The sequence below is a fragment of the Lissotriton helveticus genome, chromosome 6, assembly GCF_964261635.1.
Source record: "Lissotriton helveticus chromosome 6, aLisHel1.1, whole genome shotgun sequence".
NCBI classification, from domain to species: domain Eukaryota; kingdom Metazoa; phylum Chordata; class Amphibia; order Caudata; family Salamandridae; genus Lissotriton; species Lissotriton helveticus.
In genome coordinates, this window is record NC_136067.1 from 962,285,726 (window position 1) to 962,308,597 (window position 22,872).

A 22,872-nucleotide genomic window follows, 5' to 3' on the forward strand; every position below is an offset into this window, starting at 1 on the left:
TTTCATCTGAGAGCGAGGTCAGAAAGGAGACGGTAGTCCCTCCTCACACCCTACTACGCAGACCCATCATTACAGATAGATATATCAGCAGAGAAGCCATTACCTCCACTCACCTTAATATGCACACCCATCATCTGAGAGAGAGGTCTGAAAGGAGAGACCAGTCCCTCTCCATACCCTGCTATGCCCACTCATCATTACATAGAGAGGTCTCAGCAGCGAGGCCAATCCCTCCATAAACCCTACTATGCACACTGGTCACCTGAGAGAGGGGTCTGGAAGGAGAGCCTAGTCCTTCCCCGCACAATACTATGCACTCCGATCAACCAAGAGAGAGGTCTGAGCAGACAGGCTAGTCCCTCTCGCATCTTACTACACATATCTGTTACCTGTTTTGAGTAAATAGTTCATTCTTCTGAAAAAATTTGATCTTGTGAGACTCTAATGGGATTTTGAAAACTAGGAAGGGGTAGGTGATCTTTGAATACACTTTGGTATGCACATTTGTTACTGTAGGAAAGAGTCTTTCTGGAGATGATGTTGATCAAAGTCTACTATTTATGCTTGTTGACCTGGAAAGAGTTGCGAGTAGTGTTAAGGCTCATCCACACTCCGTACTATCCCGTCATCTGAGAGAGAGGCCGGAAAGGAAAGGATTGTCCTTCCCCACACCCTAATATACACACCTGTCATCTAAGAGAGAGGTTTGAAAAGAGAGACCAGTCCTTCCCCACACCCTACTAAGCACACCCATCATTACAGATAGTGGTCTCAGCAGGGAGGTCAGTCTCTCTACACTAGTGGCGGCTCCTTCACAATGGCAGAGGAGCATTGTCCCACTGCCTTTAAGCAGTATATAGGAAAGGAAAATAAAATGATAACTTTGAGTTATTATCGTTTTATGTTTGGTTTGAAAATGCCACTTTTAGAAAGCTGTACAAAAGGGGGGGTGATGGACGGAGCATCTGAGCCAATCAAACACTCACACCCAGTCAACAGATCTGGGTTTAATCCATCACCGTTCTTTAGCCCACTCTGCCACCCCAGTTCAGACATGGCCATATGCAATCAGTCTGACCCTGTGCCTCATGAGAACAGTCCAGCCCGAACTGCCAAGCCATGCCTTCCCTGGACCAGAACCAAGCTTCCGAGGACAGGTTTCTGGCATTTCAGCCGTCTTCAGCCCGGCTTGATTGAATCCAATGGCAAAGTGAGCAAGGGACTCACGTCTGAGCATACCCTGCCAACTTATGGCGAACAAAGTGGTACAAAAGGGGGAGGTGATGGACGAAGCATCTGAACCAATCAAACACTCACACCCAGTCAACAGATCTGAGTTTAAACCATCACCATTCTTTAGCCCGCTCTGCCACCTCAGTTCAGACATGGCCCAGTTTAGAAAGCTGGCATTTTCCTGGCATTTTCCTACACTTAGCCCTTGTTGTGCCTGCAGCCTGTCTCTGATCAGTCCGGGGTGTGTGACAACTGGACTTTGTGCATTCCCTCTAGACAGCAACACACAAAGGAAACTTAGTTGTGACTCGATAGCTGTTCCTGGGAGAATGGGAGGGTGACTGGGCACAGCCTCACACTTACACCTCAATAGGCTGGGTCCTGTCCACATACAAAGGGCTGCATACCCACCTGTACAGAGTCTAGTTCCAGGGCAGGAAGGGAGGACCTCTGTGCACTTCAAATACCCTTCTCTGAAATCACTCCAACTTCAAAGGCGCAACTGGGTATAAGCCCTGGGTCTCTGACCCCAACAAGACAGTACACTTCTGGACATAACCCCAGTCTGCCAGGAATAACTGCTGTGCTTAAGGAGTGGTACGCTGCTGGACTGCTTCTCTGGAATACTAATGCTGTGCTGCCCTGCTACCTGCTGCCCTCTTTGACTGGGTACAGACTGGACCTCCATCACTAAGCTCAGAGTGACTGCAAGGGCTAGGTGATTAGTCTCCTGCCCTAAGACTCAGGGACACCAACGTCTTCCACTCTGCTCCTGTTCATGGCCCATTAGAAGTTAACCCAGGAGTGTGCTCTAGCAGAACAGACAAATACTCTGCTGCAAGAGCAGAATTGATGCATCATGGCTGTTAGGGGTATAGACCCAGCGTATCACACTCAGAACTAGAGCCAGACATGGGCTCAGCTATGACCCCCTCCTCTTCTGCAAAAACACTTGGAGTCACCTTGAATAGTGATCTCTCACTGAAAACACAAGTGGGCCAGGTGGTCTCCAAGTGTTTTTTCCAACTTAGGAAAATCAGGAAGGTTCGGCGCCTCCTTACCCCTGAGGCCATTACCTAGGTTGTGATCGCCACGGTGCTGTCCCACCTGGACTATGCAAACTCTATTTATCTCGGCATACCTCTCTACCTGCTGAAACGACTTCAGATGGTGCAAAATGACACAGCTAGACTGATTCTGAGTCAACCTAGGTGGCAACCAGCCACCCCACTGCTTATGAAACTTCACTGGCTCCCCATGGCCCAGGGTTGTGCCTTCAAAACAGGCTGCACGATTTTTAAATCTCTACACTGTAAAAGCCCCAAATTTCTCGACAAACTCATAACGAGGCATGTCCCTTCCCGCAACCTGCGATCAGCCCATCTTGGCCTCCTATATACACCTTCCTTCCTTCAAACGCAAGCGTACCGGTGGCTGCAGATTTGAGACACTGGCCCCTCGCCTGTGGAATTCTTTTTCTCTTGAGATCCGGATCTGCCCGGAGCTCATGACATTTAGAAGAGCACTTAAGACCTGGCTCTATAAACAAGCATATTACTAACTTCTGCCCGCATGTAAAACTTTCAGCCCTGCATCTGTCTTTCGATAGCGCCAAGAAACCAATCGGTGTTAGTGCGCTTAATAAATCTTTTTTAACATAACATAACAGAACATCGCCTTTGGAACCACTGCTTCGCCACCACTGCAGAGAGAAAATCGATGCATCTCCTCGACTGCATGGAGAAACCCGACGCTGAGTCTTTGAAATCATCACAGCTAAGAACCGATGCTTCGTCTTTGGAACCGGTGCATATCCATCATTGCATGTAGAAAATTGACACATCACCTCAATGGTGGGATCGACATCAACTTATCACTCGACTGCACCCCACATCTTTGTGTTGCTACAAGGATCAGATAATTTTGTTCAGCTGGCTTTGCTATGTCCTTGTATCTGCCCAGTGCTCCATAACGATCTGCCTGAACTATTGACTTGTTCCCGATCCAATGAGACCAGATATTCAACATGCGCACTTATTACTTCTAAGCACAATCTTTGCATTTATCTCTTAAAAATGTATATCTTGACTTCTGCTCCTTGGATTTACGTCAATTTGGTCTTGTTTTATTTATTTAATTTAGAGCAATTTTTCTACTTTGGTGTGGAATCTTTTAATTTTTGTTTTCACTATTTTACTGTTTGATGTGTTGCACAAATACTTTACACAGTGCTTCTTAAGTTAAGCCTGACTGCTCAGTGCCAAGCTACGAGAGGGTTAGCACAGGTTCCTTTAGGGTGTGTTTGAGACTTACCCTGCTAGGATTGTGGTTCCTAATTGGACAGGGTGCATAACCCTGCCACCCAGAAAGCCAATTTCTAACACATGTTATAATTTCTATATGGAAAAAAATGCATTGGTGAGGGAGTGGATTTTTCTTGAGAAAGGAATAACAAGTTAGTGGTACACAAGATATAAATATGCGAGTGTCACATTGTCTATTGCACATTGCATATTTTGCACTAATGATTGTATTTTTGCATATGATAAAACTGTATATCGTTATGAATTTGTAATCAAGTGGGATGTTATTTGTGTTTTTATCTTTGCTGCATTTTATGTGTACTTTTATGGATGTTTTACTTTCCGAATAAAGATCATTTGACTTGACTTGAAATATGTGAGTGTGGGGGAACGACATAGAAAAAAGAAGTGAAGAAAGACTGTTATAATGTTTTGACTAGTATGTAACTTTTAAATTGTTTGACTATTCTCTATTTTTGTAGGAAGAACATGGAAAACAGAAGTTAAAAAAAACTACCATGTGAAAATATATATGGAGGAGAAAAGAAGTCTTGTTTGCGTAAAAAAAACTGGAAATGATGACTGTGTAAAGTGAGGAAAAAAGTAACACCGGGCAGAGAACTCCGCTCTGCCAGCGGAGTTTGCAGAGTTTTACCAACTCCGTGCACCACTGAGAATGCGTTATTCAGGCAAAACGCCGACCTCACAGCAGAGCGGAGGTAGCTGGCCCCCACTCATGTCCAATACCAGTAAAAAGGTGCACTTACTTGCTGTGGTGTCTCCGGGCTGCCTTCCTCCTCACTGTGGTTTCTCTCTCCTCCTTGTCCTTACCATCCTCGTCCTCGCAGACTCCTATGTTGTACGTCTTGCAGAACTGCGCATGCATGCACAGCAGGTAACCAATTTTTAAAATGTTTTTAAATTATGGAGGGTGGAGGGCAGCTTAGTGGAGCAGAGCGGAATTTTTTTCCAACTCTGTGGAACACCATGTCGTAGTAGTCAATCAACTCCGCCCAGGCTAAGAAAAAAGCTATTAATTGGAGAATTGATAATGTTTGTATTGCATAGCACGACATTTGTAATCTTGCCCGAGCTTGTGCTGTATAGGTTCACTTATGTCTGAGGAAAACATTATTTGCTTACATAAACAATGAAAATGAGCTTTTTAAGAGAAGCAGTATTATTGTCTTGTTCAGCAATGAATACCTGATCAGGCACAGCTTATACAGGTTGAAAAGCTGTGGAAGCACATGAAGAGCAGCACAGGTTAAGTCTGCCCAACCTAGTCTTGTGGAACTTCTTTTAAAAAACTGTATACACAAGAAATCTTTGCTGAGACTTTTTTGTTAACTGGTCTCAAAACAAAAAACTGCCATACCACAGACTTTTTGGCAGGCTGAGGTGGTGCAGCTACACCAGGCTGCTCATCATAATGTGATGAAAACATTACACATTAGTGAAGCTGGTCTGTTTGTTTCATAATTGTTGATATACTTTGTTGATGTAGTTGTTGTAGTTTTTTGTAATAAAAAGTTTAAAGTTACTAATGATTTGTTTGCTTACTAGTTGTTATACAATTGAATATTATTACAGTTTTGTAATGTTGACTTAAACTGGCAGCCCCATCTTCAGGAAGTGCAGAAGTGCTGCTGTGTGTATTTATATGTATACGGGACTATGTATATATTTTATGTTAGTGATAATTGTAAATGGAGAAGGCAATTATTTGAATATTCAAGTACGGTGGCTTATCATGTAACAGTGAGGTCACACTAGAGAGATCAGTCCTTGTACTCACTGAAGTATACATATCTCTCATTCAAGAGAGAGGTTTTGGCACAGAGGCTAACACTTCCTCGTATTCTACTACACACAGCTATCAGCTGGGGGAGATGTAATAGTGAAGAGGGCAATTATTTTACACATATTAGTATATGTGCTTGTAACTTTGGAGTGAAGATTCAGCGGAGAAGTCTGTCCCCGTGCACACCCTACTATGAATCAAGTGTGTCCCCACATTCAACTATACACACCAATCAATCAAGACACAGTTCTGAGCAAAGGATATTCCATTTTTATACCCTACTACCCACAGCCTACTTTGCACATATATAACTCTGGGGAAATGTCTCAGCTGACAGAGTAGTGTGTTTAAACATCATAGTCTCTATAGTTGTTATGCACGACAGACCTCTCAACATAGAGATAATTTAGTTCCCACACCATACTTGTATCCTGAAGAGAGCTGAACACCCATCAACCATGACACATGTAAGAGGAAAGGGGCCACTGTCTCCCCACACTGAACTAGGAAGGCTTATTGTGCAAGAGGGATGTGTCAGCAAACAGGGCGTTTCCTCCCCTTGGTCTACTATACATACCTGTCAGCATGGGAAGAGGAGTGAGCAGAGATATATGTTTTTCTCAAACCCTACTACAGACACCTTTCAACCTGGTAAGATGTGTTAGCGGACAGGTGACTCTCTTCCCAAACCCCACTGTGTATACCTGTTGATCTTGGGAGAGGTGTCAGCACAGAAGCCACTCCTTGCCAACACAGTAGGGCACATCCATGTTGTTCTGGGGATAGGTGTTAATGAAGAGGAGAATGTTTCCCTACCCTCTACTGTATATTTCTGTCATCCTGGGGCGAGATGTGACTGGACAGTCAAATCCATTCCTATACCCTAAGTTATATGGTTATTTTCCTGGGGTGAGTCCTCAGTGGAGAGGCTAGAAATCATTATATTTACTATGGAATAGTGATGTCTTACATGTGAGGTGTGTACCTTCACCACTCTACTATGCTTACTGCTAAGCATAGGGAAAGGTGTGAGTGGAGGGGCAACATCTTTTTATACCCTACTCTATACCTTGGTTACCTTCGTGCAAGGTCTCACTGAAGATGCCAGTCTCTCCTCATAGTCTACTACACATAGTTATTAAGCTATGAAGAGGTATCAGTGACATCCCAGTGTCTCCTTACATCGTACTGTGCACTGTTATTATACTGTGAAAAGGTCTCATTTGAGAATCTACTTTCTCCCCACAGCCTACTAATAGGGAATATGAGGCATAAATACTCTAATAAAGGAAAGTGTCAATTATTTCTCTAAAAAAGATTTTACGATCTTGAGAGACTCTTGCGGGATCATAGAAAACGTAGTGCTTGAAATTTTTCTTATAATTATAAATGGACTTCAAGTAAATAAATGAGCATCAATGTGTGGCGTGTACTAATGTTCATCTCATGCAGATAAAACACGTGTTTTCTTTCTCATAAATCTAAGTGTTTATTTTTCCTCATAATTATATAATGGATTGCATTTCATTAAACATCAGGACATGTTCAGTGCAAATGCAAAGTCCGTTATAAAAAGTAAGATCTCATGAGAGGCTTGCTAAAGCAAACTAGGAAGCACTGTACCCTTGGACTGCATGGGAGGCATTGCCCATGCAGTCCAAGGGTACAGTGCTTCCTAGTTTGCTCTCGCCTTGGAAAAAGGGAAAAAAGGGAAACAGTAAAAACAACATTGTTCATGACACTATATGGTAGCTATGAAAAAGCCATTTTTGTTTTCAACAACTATAAAAAGGTTTTCTTCATCTTTAAACATTTTGAATATTTTGTAAGGTTTTTATTAAAATGGTTGCAAGAAAACCATTCAACTTGAAGTGTTAAACAAACAACAACAGCATAACTTTAACAACAACAAGAAGAACAAATTACTAAGAACGGTAAAAAAAACTACTGCCTATGGGGCACTTGTACTCTGACAAGCTTTTCCTGGGCAGACCTGTCTCTGATGAAAAAATATCTGCTTACACAAGGAGCAAAATAGTGATTTAGTAAAAATAACAAGCATTTGTAATGCAATAGGTCTCACATTAGGAAAGTTTGAGCTATTGGTATTGTAAATGACACATTTTTTATTTATGTTTTGTTTTTGAAAATAGCGAAATTAATAGCTTTGTCATTTACAATGACAATAGTTATAACTTTTGCAAATGTGACACCTATAGCATTTGTAATGCAATATTTGTTGTATTTACGTGACTTACATGTATTGATATTACAAATAACAATGGCTTTTATTTTTTTAAAATAATTAATACTTACATAAAAGTTATTGTAATTTATAATGGCAATAGCTTAAACTTTTGTAAATAACTTTTGTGAAGATTATGTTCAGTGTATTTTATTGTGAGGAAAATCCAAGAACAGAAGTGAAATATTAACATCTTTTTGTTACATTTGTAATAAAGCTTGAAACATTGAGAGAACATATTTGAACTAGTTGTTGTTGGATGGTTGCACAGATTGATGTTGTGATGGCAAACAAGTGATGCTGTGGTGTTCATTGATGCTGTGGTAGCTCATAGTGATGTTGTGGTGCCCGTGAGTGATGCTGTGGTGGTGCTGAGTGATGCTGTATGCTATGCTATGTTTTGTTATGCTATGCTATGTTTTGCTATCCTATGCCTTAATTTGTTATGCTATGCTATGCTGTGTTTTCTTATGCTATGCTATGTTTTGTTATGCTATGCTATGTTTTGCTATGCTATGCTTTGTTTTGCTATGCTATGTTTTGTTATGCTATGTTTTGTTGTGTTTGGTATGCTATGCTATGTTTTGCTATGCTATGTTTTGCTGTGTTTTGCTAAGCTATGCTATGTTTTGTTGTGTTTTCCTATGTTTTGGTATGCTATGTGTTGCATTTTGTTATGCTGTTTTGTTATGTCATGCTATGTTTTGTTATGCTATGCTATATTTTGCTTTACTATCCTATGCTTTGTTTTGTTATGCTACGTTATGTTTAGTTTTGCTATCCTATGCTTTGTTTTGTTATGCTATGCTATGTTTTGTTGTGTTTTGCTATGCTATGTTTTGTTGTGTTTGCTATGCTATGCTTTGCTATGCTATGCTATGTTATGTTTTATTATGCTATGTTTTGTTATGCTATGCTATGCTTTGTTATGCTATGTTTCATTATGCTATGCTAAGCTTTGTTTTGTTATGCTATGCTATGTTGTGTTTTGTTATGCTATGCTGTTTTGCTATGCTTTGCTATGCTATGTTTTGTTATGTATGCTATGTTTTGCTATGCTATGCTTTGTAATGCTATGCTATGTTTTGTTATGATATGCTATGTTTTGTTGTGTTTTATTATGCCATGCTTTGTTTTGCTATGCTATGTTTTGTTATGCTATGTTTTGTTGTGTTTGGTATGCTATGCTATGTTTTGCTATGCTATGTTTTGCTGTGTTTTGCTAAGCTATGCTATGTTTTGTTGTGTTTTCCTATGTTTTGGTATGCTATGTGTTGCATTTTGTTATGCTGTTTTGTTATGTCATGCTATGTTTTGTTATGCTATGCTATATTTTGTTTTACTATCCTATGCTTTGTTTTGTTATGCTACGCTATGTTTAGTTTTGCTATCCTATGCTTTGTTTTGTTATGCTATGCTATGTTTTGTTGTGTTTTGCTATGCTATGTTTTGTTGTGTTTTGCTATGCTATGCTTTGTTATGCTATGCTATGTTATGTTTTATTATGCTATGTTTTGTTATGCTATGCTATGCTTTGTTATGCTATGTTTCGTTATGCTATGCTAAGATTTGTTTTGTTATGCTATGCTATGTTGTGTTTTGTTATGCTATGCTGTTTTGCTATGCTTTGCTATGCTATGTTTTGTTATGTATGCTATGTTTTGTTGTATTTTGTTATGCTATGTTATGTTTTGTTGTGTTTTGCCATGTTTTGTTATGCTATGTTTTGTTATGCTATGCTTTGTTTTGTTATGTTATCCTATGATTTGTTATCGTATGCTATGTTTTGTTCTGCTATGTTTTATTGTGTTTTGTTGTGCTATGCTATGTTTTGTTATACTATGCTATGTTTTGTGTTGCTATGCTTTTTTTATCTTATGCTATGCTGTTTTGTTATGGTATGTTTTGTTACGTAATGCTATGTTTGTTGTGTTTTGCTATGCTATGCTATGCTTTGTTGTGTTTTGCTATGCTATGTTTTGTTTTTTTATGCTGTTTTGTTTTGCTATCCTATGCTTTGTTTTGTTATGCTATGCTATGTTTTGCTAGCCTATGCTTTTTTGTGCTTGCTATACTATGCTGTGTTTTGTTTTGCTAAGCTATGTTTTGTAATGCTATGCTGGTGAGGGTGTGTGAGGGTGAGTGAAGGTGAGGGTGTGTGAGGGTGAGGGGGTGTGAAGGTGAGGGGGTGTGAGGGTGAGGGGGTGTGAGGGTGAGAGGGTTGTGAAGGTGAGGGGGGTGTGAGGGGGAGGGGGAGGGTGTGAGGGGGTGTGAGGGGGAGGGGTGTGAGGGGGAGGGGGTGTGAGGGGGTGTGAGGATGAGGGTGTGAGGGTGAGTGTGGTAAATAAATAAATAATACCTCTCTTTTTGACTAGACATATATCATAACAGATAGCTCAATAAATAAGAGTCAAGATTCGAGGTAGTAGGAGTGTTGCAGGTTTAATACAGCATAAAGGACAGGAACAGGACAACCTGCATAGTAATAGGATGACAGGGCCCAGCAGCTGCTGGGGCTGGATCTGGGATGAGCGCGCTGACTTTTAATAACAATACATGAGCATATATACATAACGCAAACACATAGCATTACATTGCAGTAGGCGTAGCAGTGGGTGGAGCAGAAGGTGTGACGCGTAGCAGTCGCGAAAGATAAGGGTAAAAGTAGGTGTAACAGGGCGTATACATAGACATGTGATGCAAACGTAACAGAATATGTCATGAATGGGGCGGAAACCATGGAGGGGGCTACCTGAGGAGCCGGGACCTCTAACCTGATGGTGCGCGCAAACTAGTAATGACGTATCACTAGGAGAAGCTGGGGGCTATGAACTCTGTGCTAGGAGCAGAGACTGAAGTCTGGAGAGTCAGGGCGACATGTACCTAAACAGTATCTAGTATCTGATGTTTAGAGAACATGTTGATATAAACTAGAAGTTAGGAGGGGAAAGGCTAACTTGATTCTAAGACTGGACCATGCATTATTCTACATGTAGTGCGTGATGAAGAATATTAAATGACCATTAAATGCAGTATTTCTCTAACGTGGAGACGTGAAGGCTAGACAATGACGGAAACTATTGATGCAGTTCAGTAGCTTAGGAATGCAGAGAAGGAGGACTGAACTGATAACTGGAACTATAACATACTTTTGGCAGACTCAGAGGCAGAGCCAGGCTGGACCGGGCACTGCGAGGCAGGAAGTAAGTGAAGGGTCGAGGATACAGGTGGGGGCTGTATCGCTCCTCAGCGAAGTTTCAGGAGACAGGAGCTGAATCTGGTATCCAGGCCCTTTTGAGGCCTAGAAACGGGGACTTTATAATGGAATAACGTGCACACTGAGAAACGTTGCAACGTAGCTTTACATAGGCCTGATATTCGTAGTATTCACGAGGACTGGAAACTGGCATACTAGAGGTGGACACAACTATAATTGCGTCATTAATCGAACATAGGGAGTACATATGCATATTTAATCATGCACACATAACATATGATGGAGGAGGCGTAGGGACACAGAACATGGCAAAATTTACTTTTCCACATTCCCTCCTTGTCACTACGTTTCCATCAGGAAACATCAATATTCATGATACCATCTATCATTTCATACAGTATCATTTGCTCGTCTCGAATTATCCTGGAACGGGATTTAGAACGGGGCTTGGGACTAGGAATACAAGAGGTAGCACAAATGCCGCAAATCGCAGGGCCACATTGTATACAGAGGCAGCAGCTAAATATGATCGCTACTGCAATACCTAGGAAGGACAATATTTTCCATCCCCATGCGGAAATTATATTCCAGAACCAACCGGACCATGTCCAGGTGCCTGGGTCTTGGTGTATCAGATGGGCAATTTTATGGAGTCTGGTTATAGCTGAATAAACAGACGGCGCGTTATTTGGAATGAAAATGCAGCAACTAGATCCGATGACTCTACAGGCCCCGCCCCTATCGGCCAGTATGACGTCAAGGACGAGACGATTCTGTAAAACGACAAATCTCATAGCAGATTGCTCTTCGGTTAAGTTACCTAGAGCAGAGACAGTCTCATTTATTACAGCTTCAAGGGTTCTGGTTAACCTACGGATCAGTTTACTATTCTGAATAGGTCCTATAAAGAAAAAGAAACCTCTGTTGAAATCTGTATACTGTTCTAGAGCAGTTTCAGTATAATCGACAATTGGGGACTCCCTTCTATGTCTAATGTGTACTAGATGTGTATTTCTATGATAATCAGGTGGGGCTAGAAAAACTGGTGGCAGTAGGAAGGCAATGTAACAGGTTCCCTCCCAATCGAGGGGCAGACGAACATATGCGGTTTGACCACAAATAAAATAAGAATGACGTGAAGCTTTGAAAATAGATTTCCCACTGTCACTATACTTGACAATAGTAGTACAATCACTATGTCCTACGTGTATGGAACCCTTATTTCGGACACATAATTCGCCTTTGACTGGTAGTACTGAAATAGCAGGTAAGTCTGGAGTAGTATCAAACTGAACATTCAAGACCATGAAATTCGACGAATAATTACCTAAATTATACACTTCATTTTCTAGATCTAAACCTGTTCTGTGGGGAAGACCTTGTTTGTCTGGAAAACATGTACTGTTAAGAAAAGACATATCTGTTGAGGATGACGTTAACGTGGACCATGCTCCACACGAACCATTATGGGAGAATGGATAAGGAAAAAGTGGCAGAACTCCCTTCGACGTCTGGAAAGGGGGGAGTCGACCACACACCCAACAATTAGTGGTATTGCTGGTCTGGTGTGAGTAATGTAACATGCGGATAAATGAGTTATTTCGCATGGCGAGGCGGTAAGAGAGTTCATGAGGAGGCAGATCACTAAACGTGTGCACTACTGTAGCATTAGCAGACTTATTTACATGAAGAACTGGGAAGTACAAGAAAAATGCATAACTGGTGCAGGAAATCATAATGCTGAGAAACAATATGAAACATAGAAAAACGATACATCGGATTGAGTTTTGACTAACTCTCTCACTATGGGGGTCTATTTTATACATGTCAGAAACAGTCTAACCGTTTCACCTAGGGGAGGACTTAGACAATCAAACTGACTGACTTATTTTACTAGACCGGAGTTTGAGTTTGTACTCCTGCTGCGGAGTTTTCTCTAACAGGGGAGGGGTTGTAGCAATGTCTTTTGCGGGACAGTCCTTGAGAATAATATTTTGGCAATCCTTCAAATCCTGGGAAATGTTGTTTAAGACGGGTTTCAGTCCATTAAAAAGTTTGACATGAGAAAGGTGTACCCAGCCTTTGCGTCCTTCCAACTTCACGGCTGTACGGGTGGTGAGGAGGACCTGTCGGGGCTCCTTCCAGCGAGGCTCCAGCGGACTTGATCTGTCAAAGTTGCGGACCATCACCATGGATCCTGGAACGATTTCGTGCGGTGCCACCTCGGTATTGTCTGGAAATGCGGCGGCAACCTGTGAACGACATGAGTTGAGGGCAGACATCAAGGAAGCTAGGTAATCTGTCAGCATATTACTTGAAACATCGGTAATACTTCGGGGTCTAGGAGTACCCCACATATTTGGGGGGCGGCCGAATACGACCTCGTACGGGGACAGACCTGATCTGGAATGTGCGACCATGCGCATATAAAATAAAGCGACTGGTAGAGCTACTAGCCAGTCCACACCTTTTTCTTTACACACTTTTGCAATACGGATTTTCAGGGTCTGGTTATGTCTCTCTACGAGACCGGCTGCTTCAGGATGGCGTACACAATGAAACTTCCACTGGTACCCTAACAGAAGGGAAACATGCTTCATGAGTTCGGATGAGAATGGCTGGCCGTTGTCAGAATATACGACTCTAGGGAGTCCATAACGGGGGAAGAACTCACGAACCAACTGCTTGGCAGTGGTCGCGGCTGTGTAATCTGGGACTGGATATGCTTCTGTCCACCTGGACAAAGCGCATACAACTACAAGGACATACTTGAAACCTCGACATCGCTCCATCTGAATATAATCCATCTGGAGGACTTCAAAAGGGTGGTCAGGGGGCTGGAATCCACCTTGTTCCACCGGGACACTTTTACCTGGATTAAACTGACAACATATCATACAGGTACGGACTTTCTGCTTAGCTGCAGCTCGTAAGTGCTTGTTGAACTAAATGTTCTGGATACTGTCTAACATAGCTTTTTCCCCTAGATGTGCTGGACTATGTGCGGTATTAATAATGACTTGAACCATAGAGTCGGGGAGAAACCATGTGGCTCTACCCTTCGTTAACCATCCTTGATCTGTCTGGACCCCTCCTTGTTCGGACCATTTCTTGATTTCATCGGGAGTAGCATGTAACTGGATATCTATGACATCTTGTGTAGGGTCCTTAACTGTCATACATGTAGTCGGATCTGGAGTATGTGTCATGTTAACTGGAATGTCTGGAGTCTGTGCTGTAAGCTTGGCTGTGCGATCTGCTAGATCATTACCTTGAGAAATAATGTCAGTAACTTTCGTATGTGCTTTGCACTTCATGATAGCGATAGATGTCGGTAAATGTATGGCATCTAACAGAGCTTGAATAAGGAGACCATGCTGAATCTTGGTTCCATGAGAAGTCATGAAACCTCTCTCCTGCCAGAGCACTCCGAAGTCGTGTACAACTCCAAATGCGTAACGTGAATCTGTGTAAACATTAACTTTCTGGTTCTTGGCATATATACAGGCTTGTGTCAGAGCAACTAGCTCTGCTGCTTGAGCGGACAGGGTATCAATACGGTGTGTTTCAATAACTTCAGTGTCAGTAGTCACTGCATACGCGGCGACTAGTTCTCCTGTACTTGTTCTCATACATGAACCATCCACATAAAGTGTCAGGTCGGGGTCTGGTAACGGAGTATCTGTCAGATCTTGTCTTGGCTTTGTCGTAATGTTAACTACTTCCACACAGTCATGTGTGGCTGGATTTGAATTGACTGATGGTAACAATGTAGCAGGATTTAAAATGTTGCAGCGTCTGATTTCTATGTGTGGCTGGAACAGTGTCAATTCATAACCTGTTAAACGTGCAATTGTCAAGTGTTGAGTTTGTGTTCGGTTTAGAAGAACTTCCACAGAGTGTGGAACTTGTACTGTCAAGGTATGTCCTAAGACTATGGAATCACTTTGTCTGATAGCTAGTGCTGTGGCTGCAACTGACTTGAGGCACGCAGGCAGAGCCTGGGCTACAGGATCTAATGTGCTCGAAAAATAAGCACAGGGCTTGTATTGTCCTGCTTGATCTTGGGTGAGAACAGATAATGCTGTACCTTCGCGTTCTGTAACGAAAAGTGTAAAAAGCTTACTGTAGTTCGGTGTCGCTAGAACTGGAGCTTGGCATAGGGCTTTCTTTAACTCATTGAAACTAAGTGTATGTTCAGATGTCCACGGGAGGACAGTCGATACGGCTGCCTCCTGTGTCGTTAACTGTATCAGTGGCTTAGCTAGAAATGCATACTGAGGAATCCATTGTCTGCAGTAAGAAGTAAGGCCGATAAAAGCACGTACCTCCTTCTGGGTCTTGGGCTGAGGAAGACTCGCTATTAACTGGATACGGTCTGGTGTCAACTGCCTACCCCTCTTGGACAGTAAGTGTCCTAAGTAGACCACTTGCTGGACACAGAATTGAAGCTTAGAAGGGGACACCTTGTGCCCCATCTCGGCCAGGAAATACAGAACTGTAAGGGATGCTCGCTCGCAAGCACGTTCAGAACGGGCTGTGATCAGTAGATCATCGACATACTGGAGCAGGGCAGTGTCAGTTGGCATGTGAATGTTGTCTAGTTGTCTCTTGAGTGCTTGACTGTAAATACTAGGACTTTCTGTGAAACCTTGAGGAGCGCGTGTGAACATATAGCTCCTTCCATTTAAACAAAATCCGAAAAGGAACTGGCTGTCTGGATGAATAGGAACACTGAAAAATGCGTTCTTGAGGTCTATGACAGTGAAGAACGTGGCTTTGGAATCAATGGCTGTCAATAGGGAAGAGATGTCTGGGACAACTGGGTACTGAGGAATAATACATTTATTAAGCTCTCGTAGGTCAATCACTAATCGATATACTGGGGGTGCATTTGGATCAGTACGTTTCATGACTGGAATGATCGGAGAATTACATACATTGGAGTCAGTTTCTACAACCACTCCTTGAGCCATGAGCTCGTCAATAATTATGGATAAGGCTGCTACAGCCTCAGGTGGCAATCTGTACTGTCTGATTCGTGGTAACACTACACCTGGCTTGAGAGTCACACGATAGGGTGTGATTTGCATATAACCTACATCAGTTGGACCTTGCGCCCATAAGTGCTGCGGAACATTAGACAGTCTTGAATCAAAATCTCGTAATACATAGTGACCCTTGAAGTCACGTAGGAACAATCGTATTCCCTCTGGGGAACAGCATATAACTGCACCTAACTCTTTCAGTGTCTTAATGCCTAATAGGTTTTCTGGACATGATTTAGTAAGTAACAGATCAGTAGTGCGGGACAATGGACCTACTTCTAGAGTAACTGGCTTTGAAATCTCATTTACGATAGGTTTTCCTGAAAATCCAAGGGAAACATTTCTTGAGCCTGAGAGCGGAGCCCCTGGAACTTCGGCGTGACTAATTGTGGTCCTACTTGCCCCTGTATCAATCAAAAACTTTCTGTCTTTCCCTAATACTTGACTGTGAACATAGGGACCTTCTTGATCTACAGATATCTCGATGAGAGGCAAGCCTACCTCCCTCTCTAGGCTGTTTCATGAATACTGCTGGTACTCTGGATACTCAGACTGTGCATACTGGTACATCTGCGATGTAACGTGCTGTGTTGCAGCGATAGGCTGCGGAGCTGTAACTGTCTGTTGTGCATTCTGTGGCTGAGGAATCTGTGAAACTTGTTCTTGTCTAGGCGGACGTGGTCTTTCTTTAGTCTTACCAGTAGCTATGTTGTGTTTCAGAACTGCACACTCATTTATAAAATGACCTGGCTGTTTACAATAATTGCAGTTCCCTTTAACGGGAGCTGCAGGATGACTGGCTTGATTCGGACCCCTCTTCTGACTGTCTTGAGGAACAGATTGTGCAACTAGTACTTTCATTTTCGTGTCTTTCATACGTTTTCTTTCGTGTTCTTGTTCTTCTCTGATTCTATTCTGGTGGTATTGAAGCATTTGCAACATCTGGGACGGGGTATTAGCTTGCCAGGTACTTTCGACTTTCAAAACTCGATTTTTAATTTGTGGACTTGAATTCTCGACTAATTTAGTAACAAAAAGGTGAGGGTATGACTGACTACTTGTCTTGAGGCCACTATTGATACTGAAACATTTTTCAAATCTAGAATAAAAATCACTAATATCCTCATCTTGCTTTTGTTTACAGGCTGAGATTGCATCCCAGTCTTCTTTTCTAGTTGTCAATAATCTGGGTAAAACTTGTATTAATAATTCCGGTAATTCTTTACATTTATCTCCAAGACCGGTACCTGGTACTCGTGCCTTGTCTTCAGCTTCTAGAACTGCCCAATCGATCTTTTTCTCTCCCACCTCCCATTCTTTTTCCTTGAGCTTTTCATACACCCCTGCGGGCAGCAGAACCTTTAAAATTTTAATTATATCTGGATACGTGTATTCTCCCATACGGAGCATGTCTTTTAATTCTCTATGGAACCCTGCTGGATCTTTGTCATGACAGGGAATTAATTTCTTCATCTCGAGGAGTTCCATCTTTGTTATTGGAGTGCATACAAACACTCGCTGCATTTCGCCACCCGTTCCTTTAATTGGGTGGACTTCTCGTAACGGATTCTGTCTCTCCATGTAAAATGGTTTACTTTCTGGGGGTGAGACATGAACAAAATGCGGGTTCAGAAACGTTCTATATTTGTGGCGCTGTTCTAGAATGACACTAATTAAATCGGTACCTAAACCTTTCCATCTATACTGGAGTAACTCGTTCAGGATATCATGTAACGGACCTGGATCAGAGTGCTGACCCTCATACAAAGTAATGAGGTGCTGAATCATATACATACCCACCAGTCGTTGCTCGGCTGGGGACAGTTTCAGAAACATTTGTGCCACTATTTCGTCTGGAAAAGTGGTAGAATCAGTAATCCATCGGACTGCTGATCGGACTATTTCTTGTTCATGCATGGTACTTAACTCACTGTAACCGATTCGTGATTTCAGAATGTGATCGGTAGCTTGAAACACTTGTTCTAGTGAACCTTGTTCTGGTGCTGGAGAATGAAAAATAGACTTGTGTTCTAGGCGTAAATGGCGATCTGGAAATCTAGATTTTCCTACATACGCTATTCTGGCGGGATTCTCGTCTTCTACCTCTTCAGTATCAGAGTTACTTTCTTTCTCGCTTACTTGTGCTGCTTTACGTTGTTCGTGTATTTTTATTATTTCTCTACGGATTTTCTTGTACATACTCTCCATAGCACCGACGGTCTTGTGCTTACCCTCGGCTATATTATCACTCCATCTTGTCAGGGTTCTCATTTCAGCTTGATCTTTAGACGGATAATCTTGTTCTCTTATTAGACAATTGATCAGAAACTTTAATATCATGAGCTGGATCTCGGCTTTCCTTTGAGACATGGCCTCGCTAATGCTTTCTGGATCATCCCCTGTACGGATGAAATGATATATTCTGTCTAGATCTTCTTTCATATTCGGTAAGGTGACTAGATACTCGGCTACCTTTCTTACACGGAATGAATATAAAACCATATTATCCTCGCCTGGGACTGGATCATAACCGCATTCGGCAAGGGATTTTCTTATTTCTGCTACAGTCTGATGTCTGGGCGTACGCTGTGACGCTTGTGCATGTAATTCGGCTGTCGTTAAACGCTTGTGTGGCGGCGGGGTTTGAGGAGGACCTCCCCCTGCGGCCCCTAAACTAGAGTCGTCTACTGAGGCTCTTCGTCCTGGCAGAGTGGGAAATGGAAATGTAGGCTGGACTTGTATGGCGGGCTGGACCGGGGGTACCGTGACAGGTACTCCGGTGTCTGGAGGAGCGGGAAGTGCCTGATTTACAGGGACTGGCGGAGCGCGAACAGGATTTGCATATTCTGGGACTGTGTCGTCCAAATAGGACGAAATAAAAATATCAGCTGCGGTCTGTTTGTGACGTAGTTTGGTCGGAACTAATGGTGGCGGGAAATTACTGGATGCCTCTGGGGTCGCTTTTGGCAAGCCCTCGGCAAGGAGAGGATACATACCCCTAATAAGAGCATGCCTCTGTCTGTCTGACTGTTCGGCTTTGACTTGTTCACCTATCTCGATTAGTTCTTTTTCTTGTGCTCGTTCTAAGGATTCTCTACTTAATTCTGACTTTCTGATTTCTTTTTCGGTTCTTTTATGAGATTCTTTACGCCATAACTCGATGGCATCTTTCTGTGACTGTCTGGCTTTCTTTTTCCATAATGCTTCTTCTACTCGCATGATGCACTCGGCATCCCATGTACCCGATACGGGCCATCTATACTTTTCTTCTAACTGTTTGGTATACTCTACCCATAAATCTAGATACAATATGGCGCTTATGCCATGCTTCTGATACATAAAGTGACCTGGGCTGTCCCTCGGCGGAACAGGAACTGCTTCTTCTAACAAACCCTTTCTAGTTTTTAACTGACGTAATTTGGAATACAAGGGCATGACTGGACTGTAATCTAGACACAATACAATACACAATAAACACGATACTTATTCCCCATTCATACCACGACATTAAAATACATGAAGAACATTTAAGAATAACAGTTCGGACAGAATATTACCTGGAATACTGAGAACAGAATACAAGAATTTCTCGAGAACGGAACAGACTAGAGTTACTGGATGCACTGCTGAAACAGTACGGAACATACCGGTCCCATAAAGGGACGCATCAAGACCCGTATCCACCTAGGTGAACACTTCGTTTGTGAGTCTGTGTACCACCAACCCACGGACCAGAGTCAATTTAGATTGACCCTGTCTAGATACTACCCCAGTAATGGTACTCACCGGGCAGCAAGAACGGAAGGCCTCGGACTGGACTGGACTGCTACGACGACGGACGACGAACTTCGGACTTCAGTTACGGGTGGACCTCCGGATACCTCGGACCTTGGACTCTTGGCTTGGGCTCTGGTCGGGACTCGCCGCGTTCCTCCACCGTCTCGTTTGGATGCTGGACCGCCTCCTCCGTCTCCTCCGTGGGCCTGAGGGATACTTGAAGCAGAAATATCTGCTGGTGCACAGAAGAGTTCCGTCACGACTGCAGAGGGTCAGGGGGTCGGCGTGGCTTCACCGACGCGTGGGGAAAGGGCAAGTCCCTATTCGGGCGCCATTATGTGGTAAATAAATAAATAATACCTCTCTTTTTGACTAGACATATATCATAACAGATAGCTCAATAAATAAGAGTCAAGATTCGAGGTAGTAGGAGTGTTGCAGGTTTAATACAGCATAAAGGACAGGAACAGGACAACCTGCATAGTAATAGGATGACAGGGCCCAGCAGCTGCTGGGGCTGGATCTGGGATGAGCGCGCTGACTTTTAATAACAATACATGAGCATATATACATAACGCAAACACATAGCATTACATTGCAGTAGGCGTAGCAGTGGGTGGAGCAGAAGGTGTGACGCGTAGCAGTCGCGAAAGATAAGGGTAAAAGTAGGTGTAACAGGGCGTATACATAGACATGTGATGCAAACGTAACAGAATATGTCATGAATGGGGCGGAAACCATGGAGGGGGCTACCTGAGGAGCCGGGACCTCTAACCTGATGGTGCGCGCAAACTAGCAATGACGTATCACTAGGAGAAGCTGGGGGCTATGAACTCTGTGCTAGGAGCAGAGACTGAAGTCTGGAGAGTCAGGGCGACATGTACCTAAACAGTATCTAGTATCTGATGTTTAGAGAACATGTTGATATAAACTAGAAGTTAGGAAGGGAAAGGCTAACTTGATTCTAAGACTGGACCATGCATTATTCTACATGTAGTGCGTGATGAAGAATATTAAATGACCATTAAATGCAGTATTTCTCTAACGTGGAGACGTGAAGGCTAGACAATGACGGAAACTATTGATGCAGTTCAGTAGCTTAGGAATGCAGAGAAGGAGGACTGAACTGATAACTGGAACTATAACATACTTTTGGCAGACTCAGAGGCAGAGCCAGGCTGGACCGGGCACTGCGAGGCAGGAAGTAAGTGAAGGGTCGAGGATACAGGTGGGGGCTGTATCGCTCCTCAGCGAAGTTTCAGGAGACAGGAGCTGAATCTGGTATCCAGGCCCTTTTGAGGCCTAGAAATGGGGACTTTATAATGGAATAACGTGCACACTGAGAAACGTGGCAACGTAGCTTTACATAGGCCTGATATTCGTAGTATTCACGAGGACTGGAAACTGGCATACTAGAGGTGGACACAACTATAATTGCGTCATTAATCGAACATAGGGAGTACATATGCATATTTAATCATGCACACATAACATATGATGGAGGAGGCGTAGGGACACAGAACATGGCAAAATTTACTTTTCCACAGAGGATGTGTTTGAGGGTGAGGGAGTGTGGGGGTAAGGGTGTGAGAGGGTGAGGGGGTGTGAGGGTGAGGGGGTGTGGGTGTGTGAGGGTGAGGGGGTGAGGGTGTGTGAGGGTGAGGGGGTGTGGGGTGTGAGGGTGAGAGGGTTGTGAGGGTGATGGGGTGTGAGGGTGAGTGAGGGTGTGTTTGAGGGTGAGGGAGTGTGAGGGTAAGGGTGTGAGAGGGTGAGGGGGTGTGAGGGTGAGGGGGTGTGGGTGTGTGAGGGTGAGGGGGTGAGGGGGTGTGAGGGTGAGGGGGTGTGGGGTGTGAGGGTGAGAGGGTTGTGAGGGTGATGGGGTGTGAGGGTGAAAGAGGGTGTGTGAGGGTGAGGGGGTGTGAGGGTAAGGGGGTATGAGTATGAGGGGGTATGAATGTAAGGGGGTGTGAGGGTGAGGGGTGTGAGTGTGAGGGGATGTGAGGGTGAAGGGGTGTGAGGGTGTGTGAGGGTGAAGGTGTGTGAGGGTGAGGGAGTGTGAGGGTGAGGGGGTGTGAGAGGGTGATGGGGTGTGAGGGGGTGTGAGGGTGAGGAAATGTGAGGGTGACGGGGTGTGATGGTGAGGGGGTGTGAGGGTGAGTGAGGGTGAGGGGGTGTGAGGGGGTGTGAGGGGATATGTGAGTGTGAGGGAGTGTGTGAGGGTGAGGGGGTGTGAGGGTGAGGGGGTGTGAGGGTGAGGGTGTGTGTGCGGGTGTGGGGGTGTGGGGGTGTGAGGGTGAGGTGGTGTGAGGGTGAGGGTGAGGGGGTGTGAGGGTGAGAGGGTGAGGGGGTGAGGGTGAGGGGGGGTGAGGGTGACGGGGGTGAAGGTGACTGGGTGAGGGTGTGTGAGGGTGTGTGAGGATGAGGGGTGTGAGGGTGAGAGGGTGTGCGAGGGTGAGAGGGTGTGTGAGGGTGAGGGTGTGAGGGGATGTGAGGGTGAGGGGGTATGAGGGTGAGGGGGTGTGAGGGAAAGGGAGAGGGGGTGAGGGGTGTGAGGGTGAGAGGGTGTGTGAGGGTGAGAGGGTGTGAGAGGGTAAGTGAGGGTGAGTGAGGGTGAGGGGGTGAGTGAGGGTGAGGGGTTGTGAGGGTGAGGTGGTGTGGGTGAAGGGGTGTGAGAGTGAGGGGGTGTGAGTGAGGGGTTGTGAGGGTGAGGGGGTGTGAGGGTGAGGGGGGTGTGAGGGTGAGGGGGTGTGGGGTTGTGAGGGGGTAAGGGTAAGGGGTGTGAGGGTGTTGGGTGTGTGTGAGGGCGAGGGGGTGTGAGCATGAGGGGGTGTGAGTGTGAGGGGGTGAGAGGGTATGTGAGGGTGAGAGGGTGAGTGAGGGTGAGAGGGTGAGTGAGGGTGAGTGAGGGTGAGGGAGTGATTGAGGGTGAGGGGGTGTGAGGTTGAGGGTGTGTGAGTGAGGGGGTGTGAGAGTGAGGGGGTGTGAGTAAGGGGTTGTGAGGGTGAGGGGGTGTGAAGGTGAGGGTGTGTGTGTGAGGGTGAGGGGGTGTGGGGTTGTGAGGGGGTAAGGGTGAGGGTGAGTGGTGTGAGGGTGTTGGGTGTGTGTGAGGATGAGGGGGTGTGAAGGTGAGGGGTGTGAGGGGATGTGAGGGTGAGGGGGTGTGAGGGTGAAGGTGTGTGAGGGTGAGGGTGTGTGAGGGTGAGGGGGTGTGAGAGGGTGATGGGGTGTGAGTGGGTGTGAGGGTT